Source organism: Haemaphysalis longicornis, unplaced genomic scaffold (assembly GCF_048455015.1).
Source record: "Haemaphysalis longicornis isolate Haplotype H1 unplaced genomic scaffold, Haemaphysalis longicornis Haplotype H1 scaffold_9, whole genome shotgun sequence".
NCBI classification, from domain to species: Eukaryota; Metazoa; Arthropoda; class Arachnida; order Ixodida; family Ixodidae; genus Haemaphysalis; species Haemaphysalis longicornis.
In genome coordinates this window covers 151,396,376-151,415,466 of record NW_027526460.1, presented here as the reverse complement: position 1 = coordinate 151,415,466, position 19,091 = coordinate 151,396,376, and the positions used below count along the sequence as shown (strand labels likewise).

The following is a 19,091-nucleotide window of genomic DNA, read 5'->3' as shown; positions in this document are numbered from 1 at the left end:
TGCATGGTATCGGTGGAACGACTTCGAGCAAGCAATCGTCGCCAAATCCACCCCGGCCACGCCCGCGTCACAATTAACAGTGGTATCAACAACCGTGATTCTAGCTACTGAGTGAGCGGGAGCGGTTTTTTCGGTTGGGTGAAAATCAAGACGGACTGCACCCAACGTGCGTTGTGATGCGGGTTGGGCTGTCGGGGGTGGTGGTGGAGCTTACTAGACCTGGCCCGACTTCGCAGTGTGTCGGCGGCAGTAGTCACGACTAGCGAGTGGATTTTTGTTATCGTGTGGTGGTCACTGTCGCTGCTATTTTTTCGTTATCAGTCAACGTGAAATCAATCGACGATCAATCAATTCCTAATAAACTACATGCAAATTGGTAGCGATCGATTGCTAACTGCAGACATTCAATATCTATGCATTTCACCGAATCTGTGCTACACTAATGCAGCCGGACTGTCTTTTTTTAAAGGGGGGGGGTTGCAGCTATTATTTGTAAACGACCCAACTTCTACTGTAATACTGAGTTTTCACTTACCCACTCAGCATTTCCTAGACTAAGCTGTGTCGTAGACAGCATATGCAATGTCTTTCTTTGTGTTTTTTAAACATGGCCTGAAGAACATTCTTTCTTGCTTCTGTCCTCTAGACAACCAAGTGTACATGCATCCTGATGAGATTGCCTCATTGACGAACGACATCCGTCAATGGCCGTGCGTGCAAGCACCAGACGTGCTCTACTATCTAACCCAGTCCAAGGGCCATGACCTGCAAGCAATGAAGAATTAAAAATCTTCGGACGCATACAATTATGTACAAAGGAGCTGGGTGGGCAAGTTGCTGCTGCACAAGATTTCTGAAGATTTTAGTTACGTCAAAGGAACCGTGTGCCCATCGCAGGCTGTCAGCTCTGCAGCCAGAAACGCCTGGGTGTGCGTAAAGTGGCGAGGTGGTCACTGCTGGCTGCACCTGCATGGCAGGAAAGGGCAGGTCATGCAGCCAAGTGGGAGCCATCCTTTGGAAGGTGGAGATGGCTGTTCGGCTGGGTGTAACAGCAGCGAGTTGCACAGACACGGCCGCGCAGTGTAATAGAGGCACGCGACGGAATGTGGCGCCAGCCCCGCTGGAAGACATTAGTTTCAGGCTCCAGAACATCACTGTAGATGACCCTCTAGCGAAACGCAGAAGAGTAGCGTTTACAGTAATGACCGCGGAGTAGCTAAAAAAAATGCACGAAGGATCGCACTTCCCTGGTCTCTTCAAGATTTCAGGTATGTTCAACATGTTTTAGCATGCCGTTACGTGAGCTAACTAGCATTTTTTGCTCATATGGACATTCTCATACCAAAGGTGGGCGAAGATACTCAAAATAGTGTTACAGAATAGAAACGTAGCGATACATTTGCTTTAAACGTAAAATGCGGATTCTGGGGTGCATACTTTTTTCACTTAACAACTATTTCAGAGATACTTCTGTAAATTCACGAAAAAGGGACCTCAGATTCAGGTAGAAAAATATAGGGATTGAAATAATTTATATATTGTGGGCACGAAGATTCACCAGAACGAAATTAATAAATACTGTGATGTAGTCAACACGGTGTGCATCGCAAAGCATAATTTTATCTTAACAAGAAGAAATTTTAAATGAACATGCGCACTAATCTTCTATAAGCAATATTTTCGAGTCATAAAGGAACAGCAACACACCACCGTTTTAAGTTTTTTTTCCTGGCAGTGTCAGCTTGGTGTGAGCACAACTTGCGAGGCATATGATTGGGAGGTGGTTCTACCGCCCTTGGTGATCAGATTTTCTTGTTGTAATGAACAAATGCCGCATTCACGGTTTTGTGGTCCTGAATCATGAAAATATGTTGTATCGAGTTATTTAGAGACATCAAGCCGTGAATGACATCAACTAGCATAAAAGAGGAATGGGAAAGTTGGAAGACTTCCACCGCGAATGACCCACTCGAGTGGACATAGTGTCCGCATGGTAGAAACATGTCGGCTCATTTCAAACAATTCATGTAATAAGATACTTGTCAGGCTGAGTATCGTGATGCAATCGATACATCGCAAAGGTGTTTCTTTACAGAGGTGTGCATGCATTAGTTAAATGAATGCTGGGGCGGAAATTAAGATACCCAAAATATCTCTAAAGTAATATTATGATAACGCCCAGCCTAGCCTAAATCATATTGCTCTTGCGACTTAAAAAGAGTTTTTTCTTAGTCATATAGTAATACAATGTTAAATGCATATATTTTGTCTTGCCGTTTGGCAGCTAGAGTGGTAATTAATCACTAAGAAGCTAGTTTCTCATTTTAATGCTGCGTTCTGCACCAGAGATAAAGTGCTATTCGTGTAGTTGCGATAAACTACATGGTTACAGAATTTCGTAGCAAATGTCATAGTAATAGCAAATGCACGATTTGCATGGTTTCTTCAGGCTAGAATTTCTTGTTTATAATGGCATGTCCAATTTTTTATGTTACAGCTGTATTTCTGGTTGAGGGAAAACCAATACTAGGGTTTTCTGCTTTCTTTGAGTAGGTCAGAAGTCAGTGTACTCAAAATAATCCAGGCTGCATTACAGTGCATGTCATAGTCAGGTGTTGCTTTTATGGTGAACTCTGGAAACTAATGTAACTTCTGCATTCATTACACGCAGGCAGTCAGCTCTTCCAAACGCTGAACGCACCAGATCGGCACTGTGACCTTCGACCATCTTCTGGTCAACAAACTGTACACAACAACGGAGGTGACAACTGTTCTCAGTGCGAAGCTTTTTATTACAGTTATGTCATGCTGTCATCAGCAGGTGCCACTACACTTCAGCACGAGACGTGAAGCCAGTCGACAGCGCTGTGGCTCTTTTCAAGAAGACTGCGCTTGACGGCATCTAACGTCAGTAAGGTGCTAAAAAAGGAAGCAACGGCTTGCGACAAAGCAGCGGAAAGGATGATTTCCCCCATTTTTTTCTGGGAACGCGTCCACACGGCATGGCAAACAGATGGAGCCAGTCGCGGGAGCCTAGTTTATTGCGAAGACTGAGCTTGTTGTCAGCGAAACTGGCAACGTTGTGCACCCTGAAATGCCATGGCTTTCTGCCACTCCCGATGGGGTGATTGAGAGTCAGAATGCGATTCTTGAGATGAAGTGCCCAAATGTCACGGACTGCTTACCTCTAAAAGATAGTGGGAATATAATGTCAGACGAGACAAAGATGGGCTTTTAATTCTGGCACAAAATGGTCCCATTGGCTATTACAGCCAAGTTCCGTTTCAGATGTTCTGCACGAAGAGTAGCCGGTGCTATTTATGTGTGGAGTGCACAGGGTGATGTTACTGTCCTGGTTCCTTTCAGTGCTCACTTTGTTGAAAGTAACTTGGCACGGCTACAAAAGTTTTATTTTTCTGAAATGCTTCCCCGACTCACAACTATGTACTGCAGCGGAAAGCTGGAAATTCTGTACCGTTTCGTCCAAATCTGCCGAATGTAGATGTGCACTCAGTAGCTTCCTGTACAGCCTGCATCGTGTAATGAATAGGTAAAAAGGAGCAAGAAGAGGCAATTGTTGAGGTAGTTTTTACATTACAACAGTCTATGGCTAAGGTTCTGGGGATTTTTTGTGTCCGCCAACATATTTGTGGGTGCAAAAACTCAGTTCCTGAATGTGATGCAAAAGTGTGAGACTTTCATCTGTGCGCTCTTGTTTGTCTTCAAAGTTTCAAGTCGTGTTTGCATGTTGTTTGTTTGTGCCCTTTCAAGGCTTTATTTGGCTTCGAACTTGCATTAGCTCGATAAGTTTCACTCCTTCGTTTTGAATTTCGCTTCTCTTTTTCCATCGCAATGGGAGGGTGCATTTACTCCAGACATGCGGACTTCGAAAAGTTCCAAGTTTGCGGGACGTGAAGACTGCTTAAATGTGCCGTATACGCCCATCTCCCAAATTCCTGATTATCTACTTAAATTATTTCTGTTTATTTCTGCTCACACCTGTGCTTGCCGTGCGTATTTCACCGTTTGTAGTTATCGTTTCGTGAAACATTGGGTTGACTCGTCAAACCTTCGTTATCTATTGGATGATGCACAAGAGCCGTCAAGATGTTAATCAAACCTGTCGATCACATTTCATGCCTGAGGTGTGATGTTTGTGGTGCAAATGAACTTTCATCTGTGCCTTATTGTGTGATTTTCACAACATTCTTGCACCCCATCACTTTGCCAGTCATCTGTGCGTTTTTTTGCCTTAAGACACCTTCTGTGTGCACCTTACACAAAGCCCATGTTCTTTCTAGAGACCCACTGTTTCTGTCAATGTCTGAAGTGTAATTATTGTGCATTTCTTTTTCTGGTGTGTACCATGTGACCTCATGTGGCAGTGAAGGTTGGATTTTTACGTTAGAACAACTTTGGACTTCCTCAACAGCACCTCCCTTTGTATTGTGTACATACTGTACATAATGTGTGCAGTTTTTCTTTCAAGCAGTCTGGTGAACTGAAATACAGCGGCTTCAATTTATTATTTTTCGCAGACTGAAACGGTTGCTTTTTCTGGTGAACACTTGCGGAGAACATCGACCTTTCAAGTGCAGTGTGTATTCTTGACTTGCTTGCTCCCTGGTTCCTTCCTGCTGTTTAACGTTCCTGATGCCTACAATTCTGTGCAATTCTAGCATTTTGTTAGCTGTTTTTATTCACCTTTATTTGTGTACACAATTGCCCATTCTTCTGCGACGCACAGCATGCCTGTTGCATAAAATATGGAAAGTAACTGTTTTTTACCCTGAAAATTGACTTGTCCACAAAAATGTATTTTGGCTTTTAGCCCCATTTGTTTATTTCATTTTGGTTGTAAACCTTCCATAGCTGGAGCAGATATTGCTCACCACTTCTTCATCTTCTTTTATGGGGGAAGGGGTGAACACAGAATTTGTAAAAGGTACGACTCCACAAACAAGGAGGGCCTTGTAAATGGATTGCTGTAAAAAGATTATGCACTAAATTTTAAAGCAGATGTAGTGTGGCAAGCTTACAATCCATTCAACTTGCATTTGATTTCAGTCGGCCTCGGCTGATCACATAAGTGGACCATACCGCAGCCCTATTGTCTTTTCATTAAATGGCTAATGTTGGTGAAGTTTGCAATAAATGCAGCGTTATTTCGAATCAATCTTTTGAAAGAACCGAAATTGTTTGTCTGTGTAGCCCCTTTAAGTCAAGTTTATAAAAATCTCAGTTCAGGGCTCTGCATTGGGTTGTAAAAGCGACAAATAAATACTCGCATTGCAGTAGCGTTCAGCTACTTAGCAGCAATAGGCCAGAAAAATGTGCAGAATTTGGCATGTTTTCGACGGGTCATCAAGTTTGACAGCATCCTTCAAAAATCCTCCCTTTTAACACTAAGACGTGTTGTCACTGTAACAAAGAAAATCGTTAGCTGCAACGTGTATGCAAATGTGAAGCGAAAAATGACATTTTGCTCTGTCCAACTCTTACTAGAAATCTGGCCAGCTATGCGTGGAATGCATGGCATGGGTATAATGGTTCTGTGATTGTAGCCTTATGCCTGCATGATTGTAACAATGGCAGTGCCTAGACTGCACCAGATTTATTTTGAAACCTTAGAGAAAATGTTCAGCCATTACATCCTGTGAAGATGGTTTACTAGCAAAAGTTTCATGAAAAGGGGCAGCCACGGTGCATGTTAAGGTTTGTTACACTGATATTATTAAAGTGTTTCTGAACTGTCTCACGCAATTGCGTATCACTTCGTGGACCCCTTTTTGCCTAGCAACAAAAACACAGACATATTCGGCATTGGTTTATCACAATGTGTATTTAAATGCTGCCCATGCAACTTCATAAAAGCACCATCAATGGACAGGCTGCTGGGTTAGTCCGACAAAGACAAAACACAACTTTGTTCAGTTTGAAAAAACTAGCCTGTGGTATCTTGTTCAGCTACCTTCCAGCAATGAAATATATTTTGTTAACTGAAAAAAAAAATGCCAGTAATATTGAAGCACTTTCACATTTCACGCTACAGTAGCGTCTCAAGGGCCAGAGTGAAACCATATGGGCCAGCAGTAAAAACGCAGGTGCCAGTGTGTTCACTGCGCGTTAGCATTCAAGTGATTTTATTTATTTACACTCTTAGCCCTGGTTGGGTTATTACAGGGTGGGTTTGCTAAAAAACATAATACGCACGCAGACTAGGATTCTTAATATCCTCGTGCTGCATAAAACGAGAAAGTTGCATAGTAAGCACAAATACATTTTTAAATGCAGTGGCCTAAAAAAGCACAGACAAGTAGCAATTATTCAACAAGGGTGTGCGCAAAAACTAGTGTACAATGTATGTTGCAGCACAACGAGGGTGCTTTGATGCTTTTCTGGTCATGAAACTCTGGTCGATGGTTGATATAGGGACCAAAGCTGCTTCTAGGGGAACTGCTGTGCACAAGAGGGCAACAAGCAGTCGTGAGAGTTGGGATTTCACGCAGGCCGTTCTAAAGAGAGAGAGAGAGAAAGCTCTTTATTAGAGGAGAAAGCGGAGAGTTTTGCCGGAATCGTACCACCGACATGCTACTCGGCGGGGGAATGGGTAGGGGAGAGTAGAAAGGCCCTATAAATACAGGGCAGAAGAGAAGAGAAGAAGTAAAAAAAAACGGGCATCATGTAGTTTGTGTGAACAGTTCGACGAATGTCATGTTCTCAGTAGTTTAAATCAGTTCAGTGACGCCGATCTCGTCCAGGTATTCAAACAACGGCATTAGTGCTTTGCGTTGTGCTGAAGGAGTGTGCCAGGGGCGAAGGAGCACTTGTAGGCTGATTGGTCCTGGGCGTAGGTGTTCGATCTTCTGCTCCAAACGGCACCTTGCGAGCATGTAAGCGGGGCACTCTAACAGTACGTGTTCCACGGTTTCTGGCGATCCGCAGTTATCGCAGTAAGGATTCGAGGTGGCGCCAAGTCGAATGATAGATGCGGTAGTTTTTAAACGAAAGAGATCCCCAACATGTGATTCAGATATCACTATGAATGGAAACTGATATAAATGTACGAGTTCACGAAAGTCTGCAAGTATGGAACGCAGCCCACGGGCGTTCCATTGAAAGATGGTACAGCCTCTGAGGTGGGCGTTTAGAGACACTTTTGGAGACGTCGATGATTGCTGAGTCATCATTGTTGCGATCGGCCGGCACGTTGTTGCACCCTGAAAGTAGATGCTATGAGGGGTTCAAAGGCTAGAACAGCCTCGACTTCAGGGAAGCGCTGAGAGCAGGAGTTGGCACGTAGCAATGCCTTGATCGCCGCAAAGAGCATCGGAACAAGCATATTCACAATTGCTGATTTGCTGATTTGCTGGTCTGATTTGCTGGTTCATCATGGTCCTTATGAGAGCGCCGTTTCGAGGGGGAAGATGCGTCCTTAGAACCAGCATCAGAAGGGACTTTTGAATTTTTGGTGGACGATTGTTCTAGGACGATTCCCGCATAAGACTTGTTCGGAGGCGCGCTACTCTGAGCAGGTGATTCATGCGATGATTGCAACGCAGTTGTAAAGACGAGGTCTGGGTTATGCGAAGGTTTGCGCCGACTAGGAACTTTGCCCTGAATTTGCTCCACATTGTGAGCAAGAGTTGCGGCCTTTTTCTTCGGGCAATCTCCAAACGACGCTGGATGTGGGCCATTGCAATTTGCGCATCGTGGTTGGGCGCGTGAGGTGCATTTTTTGTATGAGTGAGGCCCAGAGCAAACTTTACATCGTATTGGCCCTCTGCAATTTTTAGCGATATGGCCATGCCTCTGGCATTTGTAACACTGCGTGGCTGCACCCTTGTATTCTGTAACGGGAAAGCTACAGAAGCCACGAAATACTCGCGCAGGAAGTGGTGTGCCCTTCTTGAATTCAAGAATGACTGATCCCGTCGGGTTTGAGCAACGACACTGTCCTCGTTGCGCGAGTAGGAGACTTGCCTGCGGGCAGAAAGGACGCCTTGGTCACGTAGGTAGCTCCCAAGTTCCTCATCCGTGTATTTGAGAGGGACCGCTTGAATCCTTAAATCCTTCCGCCATGTAGGATTGTGGAACCCGAGCTTCGACCGCAATCCCAGCAAGGGTTGACACCTGTAGGAGACAATTGGCCGCAGAGAGAGAAGGCACGCTGACAACTAGGCTGCCAGCCTTGTTCAAGCGATGAGTAAGAACTTTTTCTTGTGCCGCGACCACAACCTCCGCTGCGACGACGTTGGGGTTGGCTCTCCAGAGACTGCATCCTTCTACTGTCGGTTGAAACACTACAGGGATTCCCGTGGTTCGCTTCTTCTTGTACGATACAAGAGTGTATGTCTGATCCATTTCTTCCACGTTGGCATCAGGAGCGTCAGCATCACCTGGAGTTCGGTTGATCGCACGCTTTTTAGTGGCTGGTGGGCTCTCTGTGGTTGATGTCGAGGCAGGTGTGTCGCACGACACAACTGAAGGTGGCTCGTTCGGTGCGGACGGTGCGACCATGATGTGGCCTAGAGAGCCCATCACGGCAGCATAGAGCGCAGGCAACGGTGGCACCCTGCCGAGCAGCAGGGTGCGCTCGCTGGTCTCAGCAAGCCGTTTTACACGGGGTTTTCGCCGCCGGGGTGTCTCCGAGCGATAAGGAGGAGGCAGCGCGAAGGAGAACAGGTGTTGAAGACGTGGAGACACGAAGAGCGAAGAAATTGCAGGGCAGCTAGAGCAACCAGCAAGCCGAACCGACTTCTTCTTCTATCACCGTTCTAAAGTTTGACAATTATGTGCGTGCTGCTCGTACTCCTATTTTATTAACTGTCATAGATTATCAGTCATAGCTTACTTACTAGTGCCGGCGTACGGCCAACTTGCCTGTTTGGGAATACCTTATGCAAGGAAGATCACTACCTTAAAAATTCTACGTGTTGTGGTAACTTTCTCTATTATTAGGTACCTTGCAACTGGATTACCTGCACACGCAATTCTTCGAAACGATAGCTGAGCCGCATTGGAGAAGCACAATCCTTGACTCACAGATGCAAATTGCTATGCCAACCAGCTCAAGTTTTCTTTTTTACAGCGAAGCTATTAGCCTCTCTTTGGTCGGAACATTTCGTGTCGTAAACAAAAAAACCAGACAAGACACATCAGTTCCCGCTCAAGACGTCAAGCGCATGCGTCAGGGTAATCTGGTGTACCGCATAGAGCTCAGTATTCGTGTAAAGAAAAAACCAGAAAACAAGCATCGAAACCGCACTATGGATAATAGGGCGCGAGTGAACAATAGGCACCATTCCCCCCTCTCCTCATGTATTCTGGCAACGCCGCCTCTATAAACATTGCCTATCGCGTCGCACGCTCTTCAATGGGAAGGGTAAGGATGCTTAGTTCAGGCACTCATACGCTATGGGGCGCGCGCCGGCAGACATCTCGCCTTGCGTCACTGCTTGCGGTTTGCGAACGCTGCACTCACTTCTACGACGGGTCTGTCAGCTTTCCTGCTGGGTTTCAAGAGCCGTTTCGCTCACATCTTAGTCGCGACGGGGCGGTAGTTCTGAGGCGCGCTGGGGGTATCGCTCACTTCAGACTTGCTGAATTTTTCCAAAGATAAGTGGTGGAGGCGGAACTTAAACAGTGTAAGAACATTTTAATTGTTGGATAGCTAAATAGCTAACAGAAAAACGATATTTTCTGATGGTGCACCCAATATTTTACTGATTTTTTTTCTCTGGACAATTAAGGGAAGAAAAAATTGCGTGCACATTTTTTGTTCAGGCCCTAATTACTTCTACCATTAGTTTTCCAGAATTATCACGTGCTTGTAACTTTCAGAAGATTATAGAAAACAAAAAGATAAGCAGCTGAGGATCCCGCCACGCCGTCCGGGTGCTTCTACAGTACAGTCCTCGATTTTAAAAGTGCATACCGATGCGGGCTGTTAACAGCGGAGACAAAACAACACCGAAATTCGGAGGGGACAGAGGTAGGATGCCCCACTCAGAAAGTTTCTGGGCCCGTGATGCCAGTAGATAAGCGCGCAAAGCCGTCATCAGCCTGCGGCAGCAGAAGGTATTTTGCTCCGAGGCAAAGGTGGTTTTATCAGCGATAGACCAAGACAGGCAGGCATGGTGAAAAAGAAGAAGGCGTAGGAGCGCCGCCTGGGAAATGCTAAACAAACTTTCAACTATTTTGCATAGTTTCCGAGAAGCGGCGCTAGCGGACGGACATGAAAGCACGCTGGAAGGCTACAGAGTGAAAAAGGGTAGGAGAGAGCAACAGGAGAGTGGCTGTTTGGCCATTTTTTGCTCACGTGTTAGGCAATGATTATATAGGCGGCGTTGATTCTGGTAAAGATTAGGTTTGCAACTGCGTTCGAAAAAAGAGTGTTGACGTTATGCGAGGGCTAGCGCATGCGTCAGGCTACGCGGGACCCAGCAGTTCTCGCCCAAGACGCCGAGCGCATGTGTCAAGACCCAGCATTTGCTGCCAGAAAAGTCGAGTGCGGGCGATAGGCCCGCCGAGGCACAAGGAACACTACATACCTTTCATGCACGAGTACTGGTTCACAACAGCTGCGCTGAACATATTCACTTTCGCAGGGCATGATGACGTCCATTTTTTCCCCGTGACTCCTTGGTAAACAGTTTCACGGAAGGATTGGTGAGCTGTCTATCCTTGCCGTAAGACAAATGAAGAACGGACATGACCGCTATGAAATACAAATGGCGAGGACAAGGGCAGTTGCTTTCTTTGATGTCAAACTCTTCTCTCGCGCACAGCAACTCCACTATTGCAATGTATTCAACTGAATGATAGTTAAATTTCGCCTCTCCATCTTCTTGGCGAACTGATGGAGACGAAATAGTGATGTTCTTTTGATGCGCGAGCCGAGAGGACGATCTCGACTCGCTCCGATGACCGACGACCGATGCTTGGAGCGGGTGAGGGATGAGGACTGCCTTGCTTGCTGGATATTAGGTTTATTTACATTATTTACAAAACTCCAACTTTACATCAGGTCAGAGTGACGGTTACATTGTCACTCTGACAGCAGCAGCCTGTTCGGCCGAGATCTATACTAAACTAGATCCCCTCTCGACCGACCCTCGACAAAACCCAACACTCCGGTTTTGATAGCAAAAACCCCGCCTCCAAAAAGGGGGCGTTCAAGAAAGAGAGAAAAACCTTTCAAAACAATTATTACAAACCATTGATTGGCCACAGTAACCAGCCAATCACACACATGTCCTCACCTGCGGTCACGTGACCTAACCCTCTCTCTTATGCACTCAAAGTGCGTTTCCTACGCACGCTGTTACACCCGGCCAGAAAATACAGGACATCTGCGGCCTTAAGTGAACCATCCATTACGTTAAGCGGGCGGCATCTGCACAAACAACAGCCAAGCCGAGGGCCCGGAGCGGTCCTCGCGCGGCTGACCTCCCTCCACGCGGCGCCTCCCGCACGCCCGCGTTGCGGGGCAATGAGGGTTGCTAATTCCCTCCCAGACGAAGGGCGCCGCCGCCTGCCGCCAGTGCCACCGGAAGACGCGCTTCAGGCCCACTCGGTGGTCTCCGAGGCGATTGACCCTTCAACGACCAACGCCGCCGCCGGAGTCGAAGATTTTCCAAACTTACACCGCGCGCGCTTTCAACACTAAGAGATCCGATAATCTGGCTTCCCGTCAGCTTGTTATGCCGAATGACCCAGCCACCTTCGACGCGACAGACGTACTTAGGCCAAGCGCCCCCGTCTTTTGACACACAATAGGACGGGCAGAAAACACGCTCTCCGCGGCTCCGAACTTGGCGTCCGTGCGGCTACATGAAAGGGACACGGAATAGCCGCAACCAGCGTACGCGACGCCGAACATGAGCCACCGGCGGCTTTCCTTATTTAAATGAGCTGCCCGAACATAACAATGATCGAGTAAGAAGGTTTTTTTTCTTTTTTAACTTTTTATTGACGCTGTGGCGCTCATTGCTACCTCAGCATAGGGCTTGACACGCAGGTTGTGTAGTCACGGGAGCCAGGCGGTTTTTTGTCAGCGGCCTCGATTAGTAGGCTGCCTCAAATGAACACGACATTCATGTGTTTGACAACCTGCTCAACCACTTGTTTGCCAGTGTACATACAGTTTTGAGTATCCACAATAACAGGTTTACAAACCAGCACATTATTTTAATTTTATCTAGTAGCTCTTTTGTGACGCAGCTTCTAGGGAACAGACGTCTCGTTGGTCGAATGGCTGTGGATAGTTGTTTACCCATTGTTTTGGCCTATTGGGGGATCGCAAAAATATATCCCCCCCTTTTTTTAAGTGGGGGGAGGGAGGGTGGGTTATGGTGTAGTTCAAGCATGCAAGAATCTGAAATTTTCCAGGCTAGTGGTACGTCGTTTCGGACAAATGTGCATCGAGGCGAAATTCATATCAGGTGGATGACACGACTTATTTGCAATATATGTCTTGCTCTCTTGCGTTGTTGCGACAATAAGTGCCTGTTTGTGATGGTTATAATTCCCCGTAGTGTATGTAGCATGGAAATGCCCCTCAGAAACATGCTATCTCTTCGAGTCAAAGCTGAAACCGCCAGCTCTAATTACGACTTCTCCCTATTTCAACGCCAGCCAGGGGACAATATAGTGACACTTTTTCATTTATGCTTCTGCACCTGAAGCGACAGCTTGTTACACAACACCATTTAAGGCATTGTTGGGCTCATGTTGCGTGTTGGCTACTTCATACGTGAGGCACAAGCACATGAACCTAGTGCGACAAGGACTGCGCAAGTTTTCTGGCGGGCAGTGCCAGTCGAGTAGCGTCTGAATCATGCTTTCGTTGCCGTAATGGCTGTGCCGGCAGCCCCCCTCTGACACCCCGCTCTGCGTCGCGGCCACTTTTGGCAGCAAATGAAGCTCCCATAACGTGATGGAGAAGTTTCTTGACCAGAAAAGCATTGAACTCTGGTAGCGCAGAAAAAAAAATCAGTAGCAAAGCATGATCAACAAGAAAGCATGGACAAGCAGCAAGTATTCCACCAAGATGTGCGCAGAAAATACTGCGTATAACGTCTTACAGTGCAACGTCTTGATAACACAGACAAAAGAAAATGCAAAGGAGACGGCAAAACACTATACTCAAGGAAAGAAAATATGGGCGTAGCTTATGACCACTTCATAGCGAAACGATATTGGAGCAAGGCTGATTCAAACTCACGAATACTGTCTGACATAACTACAGCCTGTGGTAATAAATTACAGTTTTCTATTCTAAAAAAAAACATTTCAAAGTGTCTACCCTGATACAATAAATGGAATTAGAGGCCCCACTACACATGTCCAGACATGTTTCTTGGTGGTGGCTTTTGGTTGGTGGCCACGAATAGCCCCAATATAAACCTGTGGCGTCATAGAAAAGTCGCAAAAAGTGGCTGTGAAGTCGTTACTGCTTCGTCTGTTTACTCAATATCTCCACTATTCCTCTGAAGTTTGCAATAAAATTGGTATCAGTGTTATCGGGACAAAGCAGTCATAACAAACCAAGCTTGCATTTTGTCTTTGTGGCCCCTTATAACACTGGTGGCATGGCAATAGTGGACGGACTCTTGCCGCTTTCGTGTCACTGTTATTCGTTCCTCCTCCCCTTGCTCCCTCACATTCACCGCGTTGGGAAGATGCAGACCTCCCTTTTCCCATTGGTTTCTCAAACTTTGCATGTGTGTTTTCCACGCTGGCTGTGCAAGAGTGTACGTATGTTACCAACATGTTGCTCCAAGGCGGAAGAGCCAGACATTCTCTCTCCGCTTACTCCTAACTCCTCTCTAACTTTTTTTTTCTCACATGTGCACTGGTTCCTGCAGAGGACCCTCTTGGATACGGACAGATGTTTTGCCTAGACCGTCGTTCTTCAACCACTTATTCGCGAATAAGCTCACTTTTCAGGTTGCAGAGACCTGCACAAACAAAAATCATCCTACTGATATTCTTCTTAGACTTAATTGGCAATGCTTGCTTGAATATCCGGTACGTTTTGATCCGGTGAATGGCCCTTTCCACATGAATGCGGACAGAAGCAATCCGCCTGGTCTCCGTCACCTCCTTTTCTGTGAGCTGCTTCTTTCCTGCAAAATAAATGCGGAAACATTTTTATCCGCCATGCATTGCAAGTAAGGTCACGTACCTTTCGTGAAGGCTGGGGTATTCAGTTTACTCCCTGCAGCTGCAGCTCGTCGTCCAGGATAAAGCCTCGGTCGGCCATGATTTCATACCCTGGGACAAGGTAGTCGCCTACACTGCTGTCCCTAGTGATGAATTTATCTGAGGGACGGCCCCTATAGGCCTTTGAGACAAACAATATGTAGCCACTTGGCGCAATGGCTACACAAAATTTGACGGTGTTGTGGGCTTTGCAGTTGCTATACGTCTGCGCCCTGGCCATTTGCTTTTTGGCACGCTGTAGCATGACCTCTGTGCAATCGAGAATGCACGGGGTGCCTTCATAGCCATTCTCAATAAAAGACGCCGGCATGCTGTTGGTAATTGTGCTCCTTGGCAGCCAGACCACCACATACTTCATAACTTCGGAAAGTATGCCAAGCATGTAGTTTACCTGGTTGCCAGCACTGGACACCTATAGCCCAAAAATGCGAGCCAGATGCCCATAAAGGAGCCCAAGGCGAAGCCTCATGAGGCACATCATTAGTTGGTCAGCTCGGGACAGTTTGCACGACTTTTTTGCAAGTGCCCCCACTGCCTCGACGAGCTTTCTCAACACAGCTTCTGAAAGTCCAGTGTAGAAACAAATGTCATCTCCAGATAGCCCTTCAACAAGACTGCTTCTGAAACCCAAGTGGTGGGCTTTGACCATATGTGTGATCTTGATGACAGGGATTCTCCCACTGTGTTGCAGTGTCACAGAATGAGGTCTGTAAAGAATGCAAGACAAGAGCTTAAACATGAGAAATTTCTTCAAAATTTCAGGTACCGCCATTATGACACTCCAACTGAATCTGCAGTTAGCTTTACGTGAATTATTATTTAGCTCAACACACCAAAGGTCCACAAAGTCAGAAGAAATTCCATGCATATTGTTGCGTCCCCAGTGACGCTTGCATTTCATGCTCTCATCTACTGCACCGTGGCATTGATGTAAAGGCTGGTGACTTCCAGCACTTCGGTGTTCCCCATGTGTATGCATGCATCTCAGGGAAAAAAATGATTGCGAAATGACTGAAAAGGCTGCACCAAATTAGAATCTGTGAGGCCTGTGTGCAAGGTAGCTGTGACCAGTCATCCATAGTCATTACCGTCACACATGAGTGGGCAAAGCCAACTGATTAAGCCAAAATGCACTAGAAAAATAGTTCGAACAATGGCGCATAGGCGTAAGCAAAAATGACAACATATTCATTTAAAGCTTTTGAAAGCTTACTATGCCCGCACATAACTGGTTACACTACAACGCTATTGTGTATTAGCTACAAAAAGAACGTGGCAAGCTATTTTAAAGGGATCCTGCAACACTTATTATCGACTACTCGGAATGTATTTGGGGGTAAAGTCTATTGTCCCAGCAACCTCGTCCCGCAAGAATTATGAAAATTCGTTTACTACCACCGAAACTACGCGCGATGAAAAATCGCGCATAAATGTTCCCTCTCAACTCAACCGCGGACAACGCGACGAAAGCTGCGCGCTCTCTCCCGGAGAGGGGGGCGGCGCGCGGCGTTCTTTTCGGCGGCCTTCGATATGTCACAGGCCGGGGGGTTTCGTCCTTTTCCCCGCAACGTAGACGGGTCTATTTTCGGTCTGGTGCCACAAAAAAGCAGCCATGGTGGCCTGCTCGCAAGCAAGCGCTCAGGCTGGTAGGGCGTTTCTGTAGCAATAAACGGTTGTTGCCGAGTGGGCTTGTTGAAAGTAGAATATTTAGTTCGTCACTCAAACTCCGTGCGCACTCAAAACAAAAGAAACACCAAAAGCATGCGGACAGGTTCAGACATAGAAGAGGTTCATACACAGCGCCGACGACGGCTGATCGTCACAGGAAATGCCAGAATTTAGCCGCGAAGTTGACCGGCGACAGCCAATATGACAGGCAGGACAGCCAGGGCACAATTGACGTCGCAGAGGCCATGCCAAGGGTGCATAATGAGGAGAATTGAAGAGAGAGCGGTTGGTTTTTCCGCGACTTTCACGGCGATTTGCTCGCTTACCGCTTCACGTGTACGTGTAATATTTGGCTCGGGTGTTTCTGGAAGTCCAATCTAAACGTTGCGCAGGTTTACTTGCACTGCACGAAGAGTGTCGCAGGGTCCCTTCAAGTAGCCTAGAGCTACGCCCTTGTGAGAGAAGGTGCTGTAAGGTATACAAAACCCATTGTCAGAGTGAGTGCGTTGACTGCTGCTGTGCAGAATTGATGAAATAAGCTCAACCCACTAGTTGGGTGTGAACTTTACAATGGTGGGTTTCAGCACTCCCCACTTGTCTTCTTCTACAGCAATGCATAGGTGCTTTGACGAGAGCTTTTAGTATCGAGACCCCTTTATTAAACAAAATGCCAAATTATCACCAGTCAAATGCATTGTATTAAAACAAATGAGAGGTTTTCTGTCCTGTAGTAGTAGCGTTTCAAAGGAGAGCTTTCTACCCTTAGCAACCAACGGTTCTTTCTTAACGTATGGGACAAGCAACTCCCAACGCGTCGGGAGGGGAGGGGGGCAGGGGTCGCTTTTCACTCATGGAGCACAGTGTAGATGGTGCGGCGATAGGGCGCTATTACCCAGCGTTCCCCCTGCTCACCCCAGAGGCCGCATCGGCAGGGCCCTTCTGTCGGCTTTGTCGTCTGGTTTAGCGACGGTGTTGGGCCTGTTCTGGGGCTGCGTCACGTCCGTTTTGCGCTTACTACGCACTGCTTGATTAACTTGTTCGACAGCACCTTCAGGGTAATCTGCACCCGACTAAATTATACCCGTGCCACACGTACACGAAAAATGACATTTAGTGCTTAGTGCCTTAAAGGGACCCCGAAAAGCTTTGTGAAGGTGGCAATCAAATGCATTCAGGTGGTAGAACACATAACGGGGGATTTTTGAGCCAAGTGTGAGCCCCATACGTTGTACAGATAATTTGTAAACAATTTTTGAAGATCGCCTTTCTCAACCGATGAGCGCGACGCCGCAGCGAGCCGACCGCGGGTGACGCAACGGCGACCGCGGGTGACGCAACGGCGATCGCTGCTGACGCAACGGCGAAGGCGCCCCCTGATTCGCCCAATCGCCGGCAAGGTCGGCCGCCGGCGGCGTCACTGCCATTGGCTTCCGGCTGCTCTTCCTCCTTCCTGCGCGATCCCGAGGCAAAGGCAGGTCCGCAGTGATTGACGCGAGCCTAGGCGGAGGAATGTAGCTAGCTGCTTTGAAGGAGGCAGAGAGGGAGGAGGAGTCGATAGGCAAGTGGGGAGAGGTGCATTTAATTGCTTCTGGCGCAGCTAATACTGAATGTAGATCAATAATTCCAACGGCATTGCATCGCTATATTGGTGCTACGTGACAATACAGGCCTTTTGTAACTTTTACAGAAGGCTTTTCTGGGTCCCTTTAAGTTTAACCCTTTCAGTCACCGTGTCTCCCTATGGAGACGCAACTTTCTTCGTCGTTTTCTTCGTAAAAACGAAAAGAGTTCATGCTGAAGAGCGGTGCGTCTGATGTTTGAAACCTACGGAAGTGAAAGGTAGCAGCATGTTATGTGGAATGGCGGAACCGCACTCAGAAACATCGTTTCAAAATAGACGCCACCAAGTTTTGTGGGGGCTCCGGTGTGTTTCCGTCCCAAGTTCTCTTTTACGGCGGTACAAATCATTTATAAAGGCTAAAACACATCTTTCATGTGCAGAAATTTTTATTTCACCTCCTTGTTTGTAAACTGCCTCAGAATATTTAATATTTTTTATAGGGAAAAGCAGGATTGAGTAATAATGTCTCCGTATGAGGACGCCGTACCATTTGCGTGATGAGTATTCTAGAGAGACTGAACTTTTTTTCTTCCCTCTAGACACTTGACACTGCTAAACCTCGAGGTATGGAATTTTTCTGCAGGGAATTCGTAACTGAAAAAATAAATTGCAATAATTCGCTGCTACACGCAAAAATCTTATGTCATTTGCTCTAATCTAATTTTTGGTTTAAGGAGTTCCGCACAACTCATTCTCCTTCACGAATGCCTTAAATCTGCTTACTCTCAAACGCGAGGAGCACGAAATGAAACCAACGAAACTCAGCACCAGAGGGTTGACACGGAAACGCAGCTGAACTTTGAAACAAGACGATTTTCTCTGCTCTCTTAGTGGCGAAGTTCTGAACAAGATGAAGTTCACTAAAACAGCAGCAAAAAGGCAAAACACCTCGTTGCTCATCGTTCCAAATTTTACGGATTTGGCTACCGCTGGCAGGTGATGGCAGCTACTGAAGCCACTTTTAGAAACAGCTCACACTGTTTCTTAGAAAACACTATTTCGCATAATGTTTCCTTTCACAAAAAAACATTTTTAACTCTTGTCAGACGTCTTTCTCGGCATTAAAAGCTACTAAAATATGAGTGCATTTTTCTTTTTGGTCAGTATCACCATTATGCCAAACAAATTTAATAGCTTTGCGTGTTCGTGTGTAGCACGGCCGCCCAAATAATGTCATTCGGTATCTCAAGGCCTAATACAATTAATGTCATTTTTCGTGTATATGTGGCACGGGTATGAATTGGTCATACGGCAAAAATATGTCAAGGAATAATTAGCACGGCGGGAAAACAAAACGTAGAGACCACTTACAGACATCTTGCCGCTACAGAATCGCCACCTTTTGCGCATTGCTTGTCACGAATGGGACTCCAAAATTGCTGAATACCAATTCGGTTGTGTTTTAATCCGTATTACAAAAGACGAAAGGAGCTACTGGTTCTGATAAATAGCGATTATAAAATTCCTGTCAGCTTTGTCACAATGACCAAGCTTACTAAACTCACTAGTTTAAATCTGTATAAATGGGAATCACCAAGCTCACATGCCGGATTGTTTCAGTGACTGCGCTTGT

The 19,091-nt window shown here is 46.4% G+C and overlaps 1 pseudogene; it reads right to left on the bottom strand.

The window, feature by feature from the left end:
- Nucleotides 1–950: 950 nt before the first annotated feature.
- LOC144153491 (uncharacterized) lies at nt 951–14,878 on the bottom strand (annotated as a pseudogene).
- Between the last annotated feature and the right edge of the window lie 4,213 nt (nt 14,879–19,091).